We start from the raw sequence: 16,589 nt of genomic DNA on the forward strand, positions 1-16,589 counted from the left end.
TGAGGTCCGAGCTGGGGTAAAAAGAGAAAAGGAGAGGGTATGTATACCTCAGGAGCTGCTAACGTCTTTCAGACCACTGAAATCTAAAACCCATCCTCCATCCTGAGGTTTTGTTTTTTTTTTTTAGCGAGAAGAACGGGAGTCCTAGCTCCGTTTCCTGAGGAAACTGAGCGCCGGCTTTCTGGACAGACACCCCGTGATTTGGTTCAGTTCAGCGAACAGGCTCTGGCGTCTGCTTCAAACTCCGTCCCCCCACCCCCCAAATTTATTTATTTATTTATTTAATAAATTTATTTATTTATTTATTTGGCTGCGTTGGGTCTTAATTGCTACGCATGGGTTTTCTCTAGTTGCAGCGAGCGGTGGCTACTCTTATTGTGGAGCACAGGCTTTAGGCACATGGGCTTCAGTAGTTGTGGCACGCGGGCTCAGTAGTTGTGGCTTGCGGTCTCTAGAGCGCAGGCTCAGTAGTTGCAGCACATGGGCTTAGTTGCTCCGCAGTATGTGGGATCTTCCCGGACCAGGGCTCGAACCCGTGTCCCCTGCATTGGCAGGCAGATTCTTAACCACTGCACCACTAGGGAAGTCCCCCAAATTTATTTTTAAAGAAACAAAAGCGGTATAGTTGGTGGGTTTTTGTATAATAGAAGGGCATAGAGAGGCCACACAGAAGAGAGAGCAGCATTCCAGGCCCCGGGGAAGAGGGGCGTGGGGCTGCGACTGGGCAATCAAAGGGAATAATTTATAGTCACCACCTCAGGAGTTGAAGATGGTTTAGGGGCCATTCTAAGACCATAACTTTTCCCTCAGACGGTCAGCAGGATGCCCTCGTACTTGTTACTTTTGCTCTCCTCTGTTTTATATTCCCTGAGCCCTGCAGTCCAGATTTGACAAGGAAATGCCAAAGACCGAAGTGTTAACTCTGACGTCTAAACGTTTGAATGGGTTTCTTCTGTCCTCAATCCACAAGGTTAAAATGACAAAAAAAAAAAAAAAGTCGTTGCCCTTACAAGATGCTAGAAAAAATAACTGCACAATTTGAGTGATTACGAATCCCATCAGGACCACCTCCTTCCAATCATTATTCCCACCCCGCCCCCCCCCCCCCCCCCCCCGGGTTTCAATCCCGACTCAGCAGTTTGCCAGTCATGTGGTCCTGATGGAGGCAGGCTTCTTGGTGTTTTCTTCTCCTCCTCTCAAAAAAGAGGAGAAAAATAACTGTTACCTCAGAGTGATGTGAGGATTACAGGACATAAACATAAGGTGTTTAGAAATAGTAAACTAACAGTATCAGAATCAGGAAGCAGGGATTTTCCTTAGGTTGGCATGACAATTCGTGGATTTAATCCTTCTTTTTTTTCCTTCGAAAAGAAATCAGGTCAACCAATTGTTAAATCACCGCGGAGTATCCAATGCCCACTCTGCTGGCAAAGCCCCAGGGAGGGCCAGTGAGGAGGGGGTGTGTTGTGACAGGAAGTCAAGGATGGAAGTGGCCCACGGCCTAGGGTAATTGGAAAAGCCAAAGGAGTGGAGCTTTGGCATTGCTCTGGTCCCTGTCCTCTTGGTCTCCTGGCCTCCAGTAGTTTCTGAGTGTTTTCAGCTCTACCCTGCTCAACACCTGCTCTGTACTGATACAGAAAGGCAGCCTCCATGCACAGGACCACCAGGGTCTCAGAGCGGTTGTAGGGAAGCCCATCCACATCCAGTAGCTTCTGCCCATCTGGAAGGCTGAGCAGGTCCTGGGCTCCGGGGCCAGCCTGTCATTCTCTGCAGCTTCCCCAAGACAGAGGTTGACCCTGACAGAGACCAGCCATGCCTTCTACCTCTTGGAACACAGAGGCCCCAGGTAGTAAAGGTAGGTGGGCATTCCTCCCCCAAGGATGGCAATCCAGCCTCTGCCTCTTGGCCTCCACCTTGTAGCTCATCCCAGCCTGCAATTCCCTGCAAGACCCATCTGGGGATGAGGCGAGGGGAATTTAATAAGCAGCTCCAGCCCTATTTTCTGGTACCCAGCTTTAAATCTTCCTGCAGTTTAGCCTGATCCTGACTGTATGGGTCTTTGGTCCAAAGGCCCTGAAGCAGAACTGGGGAGTCAAAAGGAATTTGGAGTCATACATGCCTGAGTCAGAAATCTCCCTGAGCCTCAGTTTCCCCATGTCATTATCCTTCATCAAAGGTGCAGAGGGCTAAATGAGATATGGAAGCACCTAAGACAACCTTCCAGTTCTCCAGCCCAGGATGGTCTTGTGGTGGGGTGGGGCAGTGGGGGTGGGCTTCTCTTCGGGACACAAGCTGTTTCTCTTTCAGCCCCTCCTCCTTTCCTGAGCCTATCACAGAGGATCCTGCAGGACTTGAGGTGGGAGAGGGGGGAGAAGGGAGTCTGGGACAGGTGGCCTGGGAGGCACTGTCCACAAAGAGAGTTCTAGGTGCCTGCTAGCCTCTAGTCCTGGGAGGCAAGAAGGGATTGGGGGTCAGTTCCAAGGAGAGGGGAGGCTGCCATCACCCTCATCCTCCCCCGACCCCTCCTTCCCCCAATTCCGCAGGGGCCCAAACTAGATACTCTGGACCTTGCCCCCATCTTTACCCCCACCTGTAGGGGCGAAGTTGAGTAGCTGAGTCAGATTCCCGATTTGCTGGTTGTATGACCTTGGGAGAGTCACTCAGGCTCACTGTACCTCCATTTCTTCATCTAAAATGGGGATAATGAGAGTACCTCCTCATAGGGTGGGGTAACACATGCAAAGCCCTTAGTGCATTGCTTGGCAAATTAGTAAGTGCTCACAACATGTTGGCAGTTATTACCTCTACTCCTTTTCAAGAACTTCCTCCCAAATCCTGGTCCGTTTTAACGAGTCCATTCTTCCAAAACCAATTCAAAGTTTCCCTCTTCCAAGGAGTCTCCAGAGAATCTTCTCAGGGCATCTTTCTTTACTGAGGCTCCCTCAAGACCTTTGGAGTACATTTGCATATGCGGATGAGTTCCTTTCATAAGTATTTCTTCTGGGTGTTGTGCGTTTCCTGTCTCTCCACTCAGTGGGGGAGGGGTCTCCATCCTCCCACTGGGAACTCCCCTTGGAAGGGCAGTGTTTCTTTCATCTAGAATGAAGTTGATCTAGGTGTACTGATATGGAAATATCACTAAGACATATTGTTAAGTTTTAAAAAGTGAGGTAAAGAATAGTACGTAGGGCATAATCCCATTTGGGTAAATGTTTATGTATGCATTGAAAAACATCTGGAAGGAATTGTAAATATATGGAGGCAAAGGAAAACTTTTCATATTTTCCCTTCTATCCTATGTGAAAAATTTAAAATTATAGACATATTATTTTTATAATGTGAAAAATTAGCTTAAATAAACAAAATTTCAAAGATTTCCCTCGGTAATCATGGGTCTGGGTAATTCTCTGTTTCATTACCTTTTGCCATGTGGCTTTCTAAGTGTTTGTTTTCATGCATGCCCTACACCCTTCTCACTGCTGTCCCTTTTCCCCACCTCAGTGAAGGCATGGCATACCTGACTATACAAGTTTGTGTGAGAATGTGAGCTTTGTAGATAGAGAGGTTTTCAATATACAGGGGGAACTTGCAGTTGATTGAACCCAGTGGTGAAGACTCTGCAGAAAAACTCAATCTTTGGACCAAATTGAGGGACAGTGTGTGGTGGTGGGAAGTCCTAGCTCAGCTGTGTTGTCACTAGTTGCATGACCTTGGGCACATCTCCTCCTCTCTCTAGGTCTCGGTTTCCCCACCTGTAAACTGAAGCCTATGCGTTCCTCAGAGTCTTAGAGAGGTGACGGCGAGGATGGGGAGGTTGGTTAGAGGAGGTGAGGCCCAGGTTCTCCAACCCAGAGAAGCTCCATTTTCATCTTTTTTTTTTTTTTAATTTTATTGAAGTATAGTTGATTTCCATTTTCATCTTCTATGTCCCGTGTAAGATTCTGTGCAAGATTTCGTTTGAAAATGATGATCCACTACTTACATTAAAAAAACAAACGAACAAAAATGAACAAACAAAAACCCTGGGCAAATGATTTTTAAGGGGGGGGGAGCCCTTCTTGTTTTAACACTGTGTGATTGCAAATATAACTTTTTGTGCATTGAGTTGGTTTAAATCAGGGTATGTCTGCATCTTTGTCTTCCCCTCCCCCGCCAGTGCCCAGCCTGGAGCTGCACCAGAGCTCAAGCCCACTGGGAGTCTGGGGAGGAGGAGAGTGGTCTCTGATTCTTTCCACTCCTATGTGACACCCCTCCCTGCCACCTCCTGACCTAGTGGCATGGCTGATCTGACCTTAGATCTCTGCCAAGACCCCAAGACTCCTGGGCTGCCCCTCCCTAGCACCAGTGGCCGCTGATGGCAGCTTTTGGAACTGGAGCTTAGAGTTGGCTCCTGCACTTGCTGGAGGGTGCTGGGTCAGTAAAACCTGGGCAAACACAGTCTGGAACCCCTCCTTGCTCCATCACCCTCAGACTCTGCAGCTCCCCACATCCTTCCTCTATATGCCACAGAGTAGAAGCAGTAGAGGAAGCAGGTCAGGGAGGGCCTCCCATCAATTAACAGAGACCAGGGCTGTGCCTCTCTGCTCTCTCCGCTGCTCACACCAAGAAGGGAAGGCAGAGCTGGACTGAGTATCTTGATGGTCAGGCTACCTGAATTCTCATCCCTAGTACGGTTTACCTGATCACTCTGGAGCATGGAAGGTCATCACTGAGGAAAGCTGTGGCAGAATCCTCCACCTAGGAAGCAAAAAAAGTACATCTCCGAGGTGTCTTCTGTCTGACATTAATCTGTCTGACATTAATCTGACAGCTGTCCCTCCTCCTGATACCTCCGTGGCCACCAGGGCCAAGTTTATGTCTACAGAGGCCCCTTCACAGATGATCTGAGAGACCAGGCAGGTTGGAAAGGGATGGAGTGGAGTTAGGAGCAAGTTATTCACCTAAAGAAAATAGAAAGCTATACCTTTTTGTCTGTGATTGAAGAAAATCATGGTGTTTCCCAAAGGCCTACAGCTAAATGCTGCTTCTGTATTTCTCTTCCGTCTTGATCATGAAAAGAAAGAAGCTACAGAGGCAGAAGGTGGGAATTTTACAAAGTACAGAGAAGGCTATCAGATGGAGCAGGCAGTTAGTCCTTTTCTTACTAGAGGAACCAGAAACTGCCATAGGAGAAAACCTCCATGGGCTTTTGAAATCAAGCTGTTTGAAGCCTTCTGAATGTCTAAGAAAGAAGTTTTGACCTGAGAGATAAACATTTAGGGCAAGTGTAAGGACATATTCTATTTGAGGATGGGAAAGATCCAGGGTAAGATCAGTCTTTGATAGGTTAGAAGGAACAATTCATAAGACAGATACTGAAGTAAGAAAGTACCATGTAAAGAAAAGCTGTCCTCTAACTGGAAACGTTTTCTTTACATGGTCCTGTCCAAGAATGGACATTCTTAGGAGAGAGGGACTTCTCCCACCACTGGAATGCTCAAGAAGAGTCTAGATGACCATTTTCCAGGTATTGTTGCTAGAGAGATCTCTGCAGAGTGAGGGTTGGATTCAAAGGGCTACGAGATCCCTTCTAACTTTAAGATGTTATGGTGATTTTACCTAGGAGTTTACATTTCTATAAATTGTGCTATAAATTATTTATCAGATTCAAGCCTAGTATTATTTAAACACTTACGTTTTACTCGTTTAACAGAGTGATTTTTCAAAAAGCCTAATCAAGTGGGGAAATGTAATATAGCCCCTGTCTGGAGTAGCCTCTGCTTGGAATGATGTCTGTGATGGTTAATTTTCTGTGTCAACTTGGCTAGGCTAGGGTATCTGGGTGTTTGGTCAAACTCTAGTCTAGATATTGCTGTGAAGGTATTCTGTAGATGTAATTAGCATCATCTACAATCAGTTGACCTTAAGTAAAAGGATTAACCCTTTATAATTCCAGTGGGCCTCATCTTATCAGTTGAAGGCCTTAAGAGCAGAAAACTGAGGTTTCCCAGAAAGAATTCTGCCTCAAGACTGTAACATAGAAATCCTGCAAGAGTCTCCAGCCTGCCGGTCTGCCCTGCAGATTGCAGACTTGTTAACCCCCATAATCGGAGCCAGTTCCTTAGAATAAATTGGATATACGTAAATTTCTGAGTGCCGGTTATGTACTAGATACTATCATAAGCGCTTTACATAATTTCCCCCCGATCTTTTTTTTTTTTTTTTTCCATTTCTTTTTTTTTTTTTTTTAATTTTATTTATTTATTTATTTATTTATGGCTGTGTTGGGTCTTCGTTTCTGTGTGAGGGCTTTCTCTAGTTGCGGCAAGTGGGGGCCACTCTTCATCGCGGTGCGCGGGCCTCTCACTATCGTGGCCTCTCTTGTTGTGGAGCACAGGCTCCAGACGCGCAGGCTCAGCAATTGTGGCTCACGGGCCCAGTCGCTCCGCGGCATGTGGGATCTTCCCAGACCAGGGCTCGAACCCGTGTCCCCTGCATTGGCAGGCAGACTCTCAACCACTGCGCCACCAGGGAAGCCCATCCCCCCGATCTTTACAACAACCTTTTAAACTGAGAAAACTGAGGCTTGGAGGGGTTAGGTGATTTCCTCAAGATTGTGAATTTCTACTTACCTTTCAAGACTTAGATCCGAAGTCTCCTCCCTTGAAGCTCTTCCTAACCACTCTGGCTCCTCTCTGTTTTCTTGACATCCAGGGGATTTCTCTCTATTATGCAGCACTGACCGTGGTGTGTTTACCTGCAGGTCTCCCTGTTCAGACCGCAAGCCCTTCTGAAGGCAGGGATTGCCTGTGTCTTTGGAATCCTCAGCACCTTGTACGATGCCCATTATTCCCCCAGAGGGTCTCCGCTAACGGTACTATCAGTACTATCATTGACCACCTGGGGGCAGCATACCAGCAGCAAAACCCCTGTTTCAGGCGCGCAGGACTCTGGAGGGCTGGCCTGGCAAACTCAAACACTAACGTGAAGGGAAATGCCTCTGCTTGCGCCCCCCACTGGAAGCTAGGGCCCACTGTACCAACAGTTTGCTCCATCCTCCGGGGATTCAGCGGAAAGCTCAGTATCTATTACTGATGTTGGCTGGGCTGCCTTTGGGGACACTGGGACTGTCCTGGAGCATCTGGGCCTTGGACTCAAAGACCCAGTGAGGGAGTTGCAGGAAACAAAACCCAGAAGAGGCAGAAGGGGTCAGCTGCAAGTGTCCCAGGAGAGACTTTTCCTGAGTAAGTCTGCATCCCCATGAGGTGAAAAGGGGAGGAGGAAGAATTCTCCACTAGGGCGAATGAATCCTACTCCTAACTGGAAAGTGGATAAAGAGTCAGCAGTTCCAGCAATCTCATTCACATGCCCTCCTCCTCCTACCGTTCTCTCAGATATTCTGTTCTTCCCAGATCACTTTTTTTTTTTTTGGCCTCACCGCTCAGCTTGCAGGATCTTAGTTCCCTGACCAGGGATCGAACCTGGGCACCTCTAAGGATGGGGTGAGGTGGGGGTGTGCATAGGTGTGGTGCTCCTATATCCACGTGCCTCACATGCACTCAGCAGAGAGGTGGGACTCAGGTTAGGTCTGTCCTCTGGAAGCAGAGCCAGGGCAGTCCCACGGGGTCTCTGTAGACACCCTCCTACCTCTTTTTCTTGGGGCTACCTGAATGCAGAAGGTGTGTGTTGGGGGGTAGTGATGGGGGTACTGGCAGTAGGGAGGAGGGCGTCCACTGATGCCACTTGGAAAGAGGCAGAGCAGATGAAAGAATGAGGGGAACGGCAGGGTATTGCAAAGGACAAATTTTGAGCAAACAAATGAGAGAAGAGAGGATGAAGGGAGCATCTGGAATCATTTATTCTGAGGGGGAAAAAATACTTTCACAGGCTTCACTGACATATGAGAAGTGAGATGTCCAAGATCACACAATTCCCAGACTATTGATGTTCTACTACATACACTGCCTCCTCAAAGCCAATTAATCTCTAACAGTGGATGGTGAGATCTGAAAGGCAGATTTGAGAACATTGCTTCAGGGAGGAAGAGGAAATAAGAGAGAAAGAGGGGACAGCAGCCGTGAAGGAGGGGTCCTCTGTCCTGTCCTCTCAGGGAGATCCATCTGAGCATAGATGACATTTCCAGATGGACCTGGGGCTCCAGGAGGCCCCTCCAAGCCTATGGGACAAACCTAGGGCATCCATGGAGCCTCCCTCTGCTTTCTGGCCCTGTACTGGGAAGGGGGGTAGGACACAGGATGAGATGAGCTCTTCAGTCCTAGGGAAAGACCCCCAAAGGGAGAGAGATAGGTGGGAGAGAGGGGAGGTGGGGTAGAGGGTCAGTGAACCAACAGTAGATATGCCTGAGCATCTATTATGTGCCAGTCTAAGACCACACAGGGATGCGTCGGACACAGTGTCTTACATGTGAGCAGCATTTGTTACGGGAAAGGTTGTAGGGAAGGATGGAGGTGAGGTGCTAAAGAAAAGGAGGGAGGGAGAAAGTAAAGAAACAGGGGGAAGAGGAGGAGAGAAAGGCCCAGTTGTCGATGTCCAGTAACTCACATTCTACTTACGGCAATAGGACAACTAGAAAAATGATGGCTAAAACTCAATGATAAGTGAGCAGTCCCCAGAAAGAAATTAAAAAGGGTGTTGAGGGAGTTGCAGGCGGGCTCAGGATAGAGGAGACTGGGAGCCAAGGTGAGTGGACCTGGCTGACTTGTCTGGCCTGGAGGAAACTCTTGCCCAGAGGGTCCCCACCAGTCCCTGACCTCCGTGGGAGCCCATGTGGGCTTGGCAGCCTTGGACAGCCAGGGCTGCCCTGCGGTTCCTGGGAGCCCACCAGTCCCAGCCCCTAGGTATCCAGGGTGGTCCTGGGAGTCTTCATGGCCAGGGTATCCCTGACGTCCTGGGGGTTCTGGAAACCACTGGCAGCCAGGGGGACCAGGAGGCCTAATTCCACCCTATACGTGGAAGGAGAGGCAGGACGGGTGGAGGTGAACCACAGAAGGGGAGTGTATGTATTTGGGGTGAGGGACTTTTGTAGGGGAAGGCAATGGGGCCAAGCCAGGAGCCCTGATGGGAGTAGAAAGTTATCAGAGGGTTAGAACTTTTGGTCCCAACCCTGACCTCGGAGGAGATAAGGGCCAGAGATTGAGTTCAATCACCAATGGCCAATGATTTAATCAATCATGCCCATGTAACGAAGCCTCCATAAAAACCCAGACGGATGGGATTTGGAGAGCTCCTGCATCAGTGAACGCTCAGAGTGCTAAGAGAGTGGCTGGGAAGGAGAAGCTCCCCCCACCTTTCCCCATACCTTGCCCTATGTCTCTCTTCCATCTGGCTGTTCCTGAGTTATATCCTTTTATAATAAACCAGTAATCTAGTAAGTAAAATGTTTCTCTGAGTTCTGTGAGGTGCCCCAGCAAATTAATCGAACCCAAGGCGGGGGGGTCATTGGAACTTCTTATATATAGCTGGTCAGTCAGAAGCCCAGGTGACAACCTGAGCTTGCGATTGGCATCTGAAGGTGGGGGGGGGCAGTATTGTAGGACTGAGCCCTTAACCTGTGGGATCTGATGCCATCTCCAGGTAGACAGTGAGAATTGAGTTAAATTGTAGGACACCAAGCTAGTGTTGTAGAATGTCTTGATGGTGTTGGAAAACCCACACATCAGAATAGGTGTCAGAATTGCAGGGGGCATTAGGGTGGGACCCTGAAAGGGAGGAGTAGGATGGGGTGTGGTGCTGTGTACCTCTACCCGCATCCATCTGTCTCTCTGGCCATCTCATCTCTTTGGGCTCCAGGCCCTTCCCTCCCTCTCCTAATGCATACTTGCTTGTTTGTTTGCTGGTGGGGGGAGCCTGAGTAGAGGCTGAATGTCAGTGTGATTTGACAAAACATTGAGCTACTAATTTGTAACCTGTGTTCTGGGGTATATGTCCTTTCACTTATATGGATAGCCTCATTTGATACTCCTGATAGCCCTACAGAGTGAAGTAGGGACTGGCATCCCCATTTTACAGATGAGGAAACTGAGGACCATCATGGTGAAGAGACAAGCCCACAGTGCACACAGTTCATCAGGGCACAGCTGGGATTTGAACCCCTAGCTCTGACTGCAAGAGCTCTCTGACCTATAGCTTGTGCACCCCAACCTGAGGGCAAAGCTCGTCTCCATTACGGGCTGTCTGGTTTTCCCCTGGCTTTGGGCCCAGCTTCTGCTGCTCTTTAGATCATCATGACTGGGTGGGGGTGAGGAACAGACTGCACAGATACTGAGGATTACTGGCTCCAAATATCAAGCCTCTGGGAACAGTGAGGGCTGAGGGGTGAAAGTGGGAGGAATACAGGCTTTAGGAGAGAAGAGGATGGTGGTTATGTGAAAGAGGGGATGTGGTGGGGGTGCCAGGTGGAGCTCTATCATCCCCCAAAAGGATTTAAATCACGTTTAGTTCCATGAGACCTTAATCCAGTCTTTTGACTACTTGGAGCCCCATCTATAAAATGGGTTTATAGGGTTACCATGGTGATCAATCATCATCATGGCTAATACGTATCTGTGCCGGGCACTGCGCTGACTGCTTTACATAGATAGTCTCTGTAGGTTCTCGCACAGCTCTATCAGGCTGGGCTGGCGTTATTCCTCTTTTACAACAGAGGGCATTTAAGGAAGATGTCATTTGGCTAAAGTCACAGGGCTAGGAAATGGCAAATCCAGAATTCAGTGCAGGCGCTTTGGTTTCAGGCCCTTCACCTCACTAACCTGGCTGGTCATGGCTAATAACTAACACTCATTGGACAGTTAATAAGGAGCAGGCATCATTGTAAGCATTTTACACAGATTCATTCATTTAATCACTATAGCCGCCCTATATAACATGATGGGTGATTAATATGAAAGATGAGGGCACTCAGGCACAGAGAGATGTGCTAACTTATTCTAAATCTACTGTCAGAAATCCAGTCCAGGCAGGATGACTTGAGAGCTAGGGCTCTTTAAAAAAATAAACAAAAATGTTTTTTCTTAAAAAAATTAAAGTGTAACATACATAGAGAAAAGTGCAGAAATAAGAAATGTTTAGCTCAGTGAACATTCACATAGTTAATACACTATGTAACTAAATAATAAACATTACCTGTACCCCATAAGACCCCTTCCAGTGATTATTCCCACCCTCCTCCCCAAAAGTAACCTGATTTCTAAAACCATAGATTAGTTTTGCCTGCTTTTGAATAATAGAATCATACAGTATTAATCTGTTTAATATGTGAGTCATCTATGTTGCTGGGTGTAGCGATAGTTTATTCAATTATAGATATATCTATTCTACTATGGATTCCAATGTTTGGCTGAATAATGCCGCTATGAATACTCTTATACATGTGTTTTGGAATACACACAAATAAACACACACAGACATTTCTATTGGGTGTATTCTCGGGGTGGGGTTGTTGGTTGCTTCCAAGTGGTTGTACAAGTTTGTTTTCTTGCCAGCATTGTACGAGAATCCCCTTACTCTACATTCTGGTACTGTCAATATTTAAAATTGTTACCAAGTCTGGTGGAGGATATGTAGTAGTATTCCATTATGTTTTTCCATATGTATTTATTAAATGAGGTATAGCCAGAAGGAAGCACTCTGTACAGCTTCTCATAACAATCTCATGAGGTTGGTATGGTTGTCAACCCTATTTTGCAGGTGAGGGAATGGAGGCCCCAGTTACTCCTTTTCCCCTTTCTTTCTTGCAGTCCACTCACTTGCCCTTTGGGGGGGGCCTTCCTCACTTTTCCCCAGTGGTGTTGGGATGTCGGTTACTAGGCTTGGGAAGCTCCTCAGACCAGGGTGTTCTCCTGGGTGGGGAGAAGAGGAAGGCTGGGGTGAAGTGGGCAGGGGTGGGGAGGAGAGAAAGGGTGAGACATCAAGCCTGATGTGAGGGACCAGGGCTCTTGGCTCTGGACGTGGGGTGATGGGGCCAGAAGAGAGGTCTGGGACTAAGCAGAAGGTGCGACTGGGGCTATCTGTGAACTCCTAGTGCTGGTAGGGAGAGGGCGACGCGTGCAGCTGGGGAATAGGGCCCCTGTGTGTGTGAGTGTTGGCATCTCTCTGGAACCCAGGCCCTGTCTCTTGGGTTTTACTGAATCTGAGGACTCCTCTGTGGGGTCTCTAATCCTAGAGTTCTTTTGCGGGCGATTCTTTGGGGTCAGCGGTCCCTTGGTAGAGTCTCTTTGGGATTTTCTAAGGGGTAGGTAGCACTCTTTCTCCAGGGCCAGGGGAGTAGAAGGCAGGGCTTGGAGTCTTCCAGGGAGTGTGTGGGAAGGACTCGGGGTCTGCTCTGATTCTGAGCTTCTGAGCTATCAGGCCAAGAGGCACCTGGCAAGCAGACACCTTGCTCTTAACAGGTGTCAGGGGAGGCAGGGAGAATGATTTTCCCACAGATTTTCCCACATCTGTCTCTCTTTGCCCGGAGTTGCCTCTGTGTCTCTACTTTTGCAAGTGTCTTCTGCATAGATTCGCCCAGGTAGCATCTGCTTTTTCTCCCCTGCCCACTGCCCCCATCTCCACCTTCCTTGAGTCTTGAACCCATGGCTTGCTGGCGATGCCCTGGCAGCAGGGGTAGCGTGGCACAGGGGGCTAAGTCTGTAGCAGGCAGTAACTGTATCTGGCTTAAGTCCTGGCTGGATTACTTACTAGCTGTGTGCCTTTGGGTGAGCCTCGTCACCTCTCTGGGTGGTGACAGAGCTCTCAAAGAGCCCAACATCATTCACTTGGCTCGTCTGCTGTGCAGGCTTTGAGCAATGAGACAGAGATTTTGCCAGTGCCAGTCAGCCTGGAAACAGTGCAAACTCTGGAGGGTTGGAAGCCATGCCAACACTGGGCCTAGGACCATGTAAAAGAACTCCAGAGGTTCTAGATTCCTAGACTGCTCCAGCTGGAAAGGGCTTCACAATTCAATGAGTTCTCCTCCCCCCATTTTACAGATGGTAAAACTGAAGCCGAGGAAGGGCAAGTGGCCACAAAGCTGGCAAGTAGCAGAGCAGGATGGGCTGGAGATATGAAACTGGATCCTGGCCAGCCCAATGGCAGATGGGCTCTCTTTTCCCCACTCTCTCCCCTGCCCGGGTGTTCACTTCTGGAGCTGCATGACCTGCGGGAAGGACTCAGGCTCTGTCCTCTGGACCAGACCTCCCTCTGTGCTGTGGAGTCTTTGTGGAGATCCTTGCTCTCCTGACCTGGTCTAGCCAAGTGTGGGGCACTGGTGGGCAAGGAGGCAGCCATACTGAGGTGCCATTGCTCAGCCCACACCTGGGGCGACTACGAAGGATGTTGTACTGGGGGCTTGGACATCAGCCAACATGGAGGGAAGCTGAGCTCCCTATTCGGTGTGGGCACAGTGGACAGTCCAGGGCAGCCAGGGAGGGCCTGGGAAGCCAAAGTTATGGGGAGGCCTGGGGCCCCATCCCATGTCAATGCCCCCTCTGCTCTGATCCCCTATACCCAGCTTGCACGCTGTACCATAGTCTTTTGCTCTTGGCATTTGTTTAGAATGCTTCCGACCAGCTGTTTTGGAAGGCAGTAAAACATAAGGGTTAATCATACAGACCCTGGAGCCAGATTGCCTGGGTTCACATCCCTGATCTTCCACTTACTTGTTGTGTGACCTTGAGTAAGTTACATACCTCTCTGTGCCTCACTTTCCCTATCTTAAAAAGGGGATAATGATAGTGACTACTTCATGAGGTTGTTGTGAAGGGGACACAGTGAAGCACTTAGAACATGTCCAGTGTATGGTCCATGCTCATTAAATGTTAACCTTCATTATTATGTACATTTTGCCTACTCCATCCTATGAGATGCTCCCTGGGGCAAGCCCATCAGGTCGGGGGTTCCCTGAGGACAGGACTGTGTCTTTCCCTTGGGAATAGAGCTCTTTTTCTTATTGATTCTCTAAGAAGCCCAGCTGGAGCCCAGTAGACATTTGATACTGAGCTAACAAGGGAGCTAGTGAGACTCTTTCTAAGCAACAAGCCAGTGAGGGTGTGGGGTGGAAGAGGCTGAAGGGAGCGAGGATTTTCACCCCTCCATTAGGAGCATCTTCCTGGCCCCACCCCGGGTGTTCAGGAGGTGAGGGACAGACAGGAATGCTGAGGGGGGGGAGGAGTTCCTTTTACCCGTAGAGCCCTGGGCTGGGGAAGACCACAGAGAAGGAGAACCAGGTTTCTGCCTCTGGGGGGCTCCCAGTCATCAAATAGGTAGCAGTCAGGTAGAGAAAACCAATATGCAGCATCTGCTTCTCATTCCTCGCGTTCCAAAGCCCTTTCTCTTCCATTATCTCACTTTTTCTTGCAATCATCCTGTGGGGCAAGCCCAATTATTATCTCTCTCTCTCTCTCTTTTAACATCAAGTGTGTGTCCAAAGTCACAAAACTCGTTTTTTTTTAAATTGAAGTATAGTTAATCTACAATGTTATGTTAGTTTCTAGTGTAACAAGGCTCTTAAGTAGCTGTGCTGCAACTCGAACCCAGGTCCAGTGACTCCAAATCCCATGCCCTTTATATACAGCCTCTCCCAGACACCAGCAGGCCAGAGGAGGAGGAGGTACTAAACCCAGTCCACTGGGAACTTCTGGTCTGGTGGGGGACACACAGATCCTGCCACCGGGGGATTTCCAGCCACGTGGAGAAGTTAGTTTCCACCAGGGAGGTACAGGAGGGAGCAAACACTTGGTGCCTACTCTTTGCTGGGTACTGCACGGGCCACTCTTTCTTTCTCTCTCTTCCCTCCCCACCCGTCTCTCTTTCTTACCATTTTCCAGGTAAGGACAGGAATAAAGATGCAGATGTAGAGAATGGACTTGAGGACACAGGGAGGGGGAAGGATAAGCTGGGATGAAGTGAGAGAGTGACATGGACTTATATATACTACCAAATGTAAAATAGATAGCTAGTGGGAAGCAGCCGTGTAGCACAGGGAGATCAGCTCGGTGCTTTGTGACCACCTAGAGGGATGGGATAGGGAGGGTGGGAGGTAGATGCCAGAGGGAGGAGATATGGCAATATATGTATATGTATAGCTGATTCCCTTTGTTATACAGCAGAAACTAACACACCATTGTAAAGCAATTATACTCCAATAAAGACGTTAAAAAAAAAAGAAAGAAAAAAAAAGTGAAGCTCAGTGAAGCTCAGAGAGTAACTTGTTTCAGGTTCCCCGGTGACCTTGGTGGCAAAACTGGGATAGAATCCAGGTTAGCCTGATGCTACCTGTGTTTGTTCCTCTAGCATGGAAGACCGTTGGCTCAAGGGTCACCTCCTCCATGAAGTCTTTCCACGCCCTGGATGTTGAACTGACCATTTGTGCCTCTGGCCCACCCTGCCCCCTATAAACACCCCCAGGGCACCTGCACTTATTTTATTCATATGTCTGTCTCTCCTCACTAGGCAGTAAGCTCCCTGAGGGCGGACAGTGGTCTCAGCCGTGTCTGGATCCCCTGGATGTAGCACAAAGCCTGCACACAACAGGTGCTCAGTAAAGGTGGGTTGCATGAATGGTGGGGAGGCCTCCTCGTGTTCATTTTCCTGCCTCCCAGGAATTATCCTAGATGGTGATGGGGGTGAGCCCGAGGATGGAATGGGGGGGCTGCTGGGGTAGGAGTGGGGGCATCTGTCTCACCTGGAAACCTGTCCAGATTTCCTACACTCACCTGCACTCATGCTTCATCTCCAGTTCTGCCCTCCTTCCTCCATGTCCCAGTACCTTTATCCCTCCCAGGTCTGCGGTCTAGGAGACAAGTCTGGCATTGGGATCAGAACTATTCTTCCTGGTCCCATTTTATTCTCACAAGAGCTTCAAAAGCTAGGCTAGGTGGAGATGACCTACCTCCATTGCAGTTAGGGACATTTGAGCTCCAAAGGGGGGTGTCCAAGTTCACACAATAAGTTTGTGGCAGAACTGGGTCCAGTGATGGTGAAGGATGGGGAGGGGGCTGGGGGCAGTTTTCTGAATCAGGGACAGGCCAGGCTTCCCCCAGGGACTTGAGGATCCTGGTTCTCTTTACCCTTCTCCAAGGCAGATGGGGCAGAAGAGACCCCAGTAGTCCATGAGCTGGCGCGGAGAGAATCCCAGACTCTTGTCCTCAGCCATAACTCTCCAGCCCTTCTGCAGTCTTTACGGTTGCCAGTAGGGGCCGTCAGTTTGCAACTTTTGGTTCTGCCCCTGCAGGTCCAGCTTCTAGCCCCTCTTCCAACTCTCACCTGGACAGTCTGTACTTGCAGAAAGTAGGAGAGGGCCCAATCCCTGTGAGATTGAAAAACCCCTGCCCTGGGAGAGGAAGCAGGAAGAGGGTCTCTGATCTGCACTTCAGCTTGGCTGCCCTGCAGCTTTTAGGCCAAACCAAAAAAATCCACAGTAGGTCACCAGGTATGCCTGGACAGGCGCCCTTACCCTGAAATCAGCTCCAGGATAGCAGAAAGTTTTGTGGGGGAGGATGAGTAAACCCTGGGGGGACCTGAGAGACCACCTAGGAGAGGAGTCCCTTCTCCAAATGCTACTCTAGAACCCCTCCCAATCCCAGCAGGACTGAGGCAAAGGGTAGGGGATACGG

The sequence above is a fragment of the Balaenoptera musculus genome, chromosome 20, assembly GCF_009873245.2.
Source record: "Balaenoptera musculus isolate JJ_BM4_2016_0621 chromosome 20, mBalMus1.pri.v3, whole genome shotgun sequence".
In the NCBI taxonomy this organism is placed as follows: domain Eukaryota; kingdom Metazoa; phylum Chordata; class Mammalia; order Artiodactyla; family Balaenopteridae; genus Balaenoptera; species Balaenoptera musculus.